At 43.8% G+C, this 3,034-nt stretch overlaps 1 long non-coding RNA gene across 1 annotated transcript; it reads left to right on the top strand.

The window, feature by feature from the left end:
* Nucleotides 1-1,624: 1,624 nt before the first annotated feature.
* LOC129324169 (uncharacterized) lies at nt 1,625-2,188 on the top strand. The gene is made up of 2 exons (XR_008596520.1): nt 1,625-1,817; nt 1,898-2,188. It is a non-coding gene; the product is annotated as an uncharacterized LOC129324169 (long non-coding RNA).
* The last annotated feature ends 846 nt before the right edge of the window (nt 2,189-3,034 follow it).

Here is a 3,034-nt window from a genome sequence, read left to right as displayed (position 1 = left end):
GGAAGAGTCTAGTTCAGAGATCTCTTGTTTGATCCATTGTTGCTTGCTGTACATCAGTCCAATGAGGTGAATTAAGAGTTTTCTGAATAAGGTGTTACATAGTTTCTCACTGTAGTCTGTGTGGTAAGTGGATTTCAATGGGTTCTTCACACACAGTCCTTTGGGTAGAATGTCCAGTTTTTTGCATTTAGAAAGGAACATGATGTCTGTTTGTATTTGTGCCAGTTTCTTCATGAGGTTGATGGATTTCCTCTCCATTCGGCTGAATGTGGTGCTTTCCATGGTCATAGATGCAGAGAAGTTAGCCGTGTTAGTCTGTGGTAGCAAAATCAAAAAGAGTCCAGTAGCACCTTTAAGACTAACCAATTTTATTTTAGCATAAGCTTTCGAGAATCAAGTTCTCTTCGTCAGATGCCTGATACAGAGACTGGTCAAACACAGAAGAGCAAGAGAGGGAAGAGGCAATTAGGGGGGGAGGGGGAGGGAGCAATCAAAACATTCCTTTGCTAGTATATGTAAACATCTCCTTTTGGTGTGTGGATCAGTTGGCTTCAAAGGAGTTTGCCCTGTTAGTTTGTAGAAGCCAAACAGCTAGACCATCCAATTCCAATGCAGTATGGGCCTTCGGTAACCACAGCTCTCCCTGCCAGATGCTCTGACAAAGAGATCTGTGGTTCCCGAAAGCCCACGCCAGGTACCACTGAGCTCCCCCAGACCCCACCTCTGTAAAGGAAATCTGTTACCTGTGGTAATGTGATAACCATTCATAGTCCATATTCAGTTCCAGCTTGACAGAGTCAAATTTGCATATGAATTCCAGTTCAGCAGCCTCCCGTTGGATTTTGTTTTTGAAAGGTTTCTGTTGAACTACAGTGACATTTAAGTCTTTGATGGAATGCCCTGGTAGATTGAAGTGTTCTCCCACTGGTTTCTGGACGTTTCCATTTCTAATGTCAGATTTGTGTCCATTTATTCTTTTGCGTAGAGGTTGGCTGGTTTGTCCAATGTACAGAGCAGAAGGACATTGTTGGCACATGAGGGCATATATCAGATTGGAGGATGAGCAGCTGTAAGAGCCAGAGACAGTGTAGTTGATGCCATTGGGTCCTGTAATTGTATTCCCTGGGTAGATACAGGGGCAGAGCTGGCATCTGGGTCTGTTGCAGGGCCTGGTACCTGTGCTGGTGACTCTGCTGGCTGATTCATGGTTGTGAGTGAGAGGGTTGTAGCTCACTGATGATACGTTGGATGGGTTACGTTACAACCATATCTGCTCCAATGCTCTGGACCGAGACTCACACTTAAGAGATTTACAACAAGCATTTTTGGGACTACAGTACCCACTAAATGAAGTGAAGAAACAAATCAACAGGGCCAGACTAGTACCCAGAAACAGCCTGCTCCAGGACAAGCCTAAAGGAACTAACAACAGAACACCACTGGTTGTCACCTATAGTTCCCAGCTCAAACCCATCCAACGTATCATCAGTGAGCTACAACCCATCCTGGAAAATGATACCTCTCTCTCAGAAGCCCTGGGTGGAAGACCTTTCCTTGCCTACAGACAGCCCCCCAACCTTAAACGACTTCTCACTCACAACCACTCAGACATTAGTCATTTGAAATAAATGTATCTGGTACTGATATGTCTTTAAATCAATTAATTGTATGGTAATTGACAATTGTCCTAGTGGCTTGTATTTAATGGTGGATATTTATGCCCCCCGCACCTAACTCGGGAGCTGGATCTGTAAATGTAAACCTGAATGTAAACCGGAATGCTTTTTGAGTTTGGATACGAAATACTTTGATTAACTGTAAGTATGAACTGGCAGACGGTAACACAGGGGCAGCCAATATTGGGCTGATTACTGATAGTTTGTGATATAAATTGTAGGACATTGGTGGCCTGATGAAGAACTGGGTTTGAAACGAGCCGAAAGGAATAGACCGGTATAGCTCGTCGCCACCTTGGAGCTCATAAATCTTGGACGCCACCGATTAACTTCAACTGGCACCGTTTGCAGCCTGTGATAAAGAGGCTCCGTTAATATATGGGACTTGACTCTCTCAGTCTATTGGAACAAGTTTGCAGCCACATTGAATTGAATGGAATCGAAACTGTTGTGTTTATATTGATTGTATAATTTACTTGTGCTGCAATAATAATAATAGCTGTGTTGGCACACTTCCTTGTATTGGTGTGTACCAAACTCCTTTGAAGCCAACTGATCCACACACCAAAAGGAGATGTTTACATATACTAGCAAAGGAATGTGTTGATTGCACCCTCCCCCTTCCTCCCCCTAATTGCCTCTTCCCTCTCTTGCTCTTCTGTGTTTGACCAGTCTCTGTATCAGGCATCTGACGAAGAGAACTTGATTCTCGAAAGCTTATGCTAAAATAAAATTGGTTAGTCTTAAAGGTGCTACTGGACTCTTTTTGATTTTGCTACCACAGACTAACACGGCTAACTTCTCTGCATCTATTTCTCTCATAAACACTTCAACATATTCAGGCAGCACACAGCTAGTCTGCTTCCTTCTGACTAAAAATGTTCTCTCTACTCTCAGTCTCAAACTGCATTCACTCCACCCACCCTCTCAGTCCTCAACCAATCATATTGTCAGAAACTGTTTTAACCTAAGTAACGCCATATTTAATCGTAGTGTTTAGACTTCTTTCCCTCCAGGCAACACCAGCAAGGAGCCGATTCCATGGGAAAGGATCCTGTCTTATCTGCTGTTTCGACCTTGGCCAGCTCAGCGCACCTCTGAGAAGTTTTGCTGTATGAACTTGGGGGGGGGGGAGGCTGGGCTCCGGGAGTGTGAAATGTAACAACCTTTGCTCTATGATTCATTCCTAGCAATGCTTTGCTCGGCCAGGATCTCTAATCCTGGAATATGCACATATGGGCTTGAATGCTGTCTTTCACAATAAACCTTTTGAAATCAAAAGACCTTGTCTTCTTGCAGAAGGGATTGAAACAGACTATCAAGGATGGAATGCCATAGCCTGACTCATATCACTCACT

The sequence above is a fragment of the Eublepharis macularius genome, chromosome 1 (assembly GCF_028583425.1).
Source record: "Eublepharis macularius isolate TG4126 chromosome 1, MPM_Emac_v1.0, whole genome shotgun sequence".
Lineage (NCBI taxonomy): Eukaryota > Metazoa > Chordata > Lepidosauria > Squamata > Eublepharidae > Eublepharis > Eublepharis macularius.
Note: the sequence above shows the minus strand (reverse complement) of the source record. Positions and strands in the feature narration are given on the sequence as shown.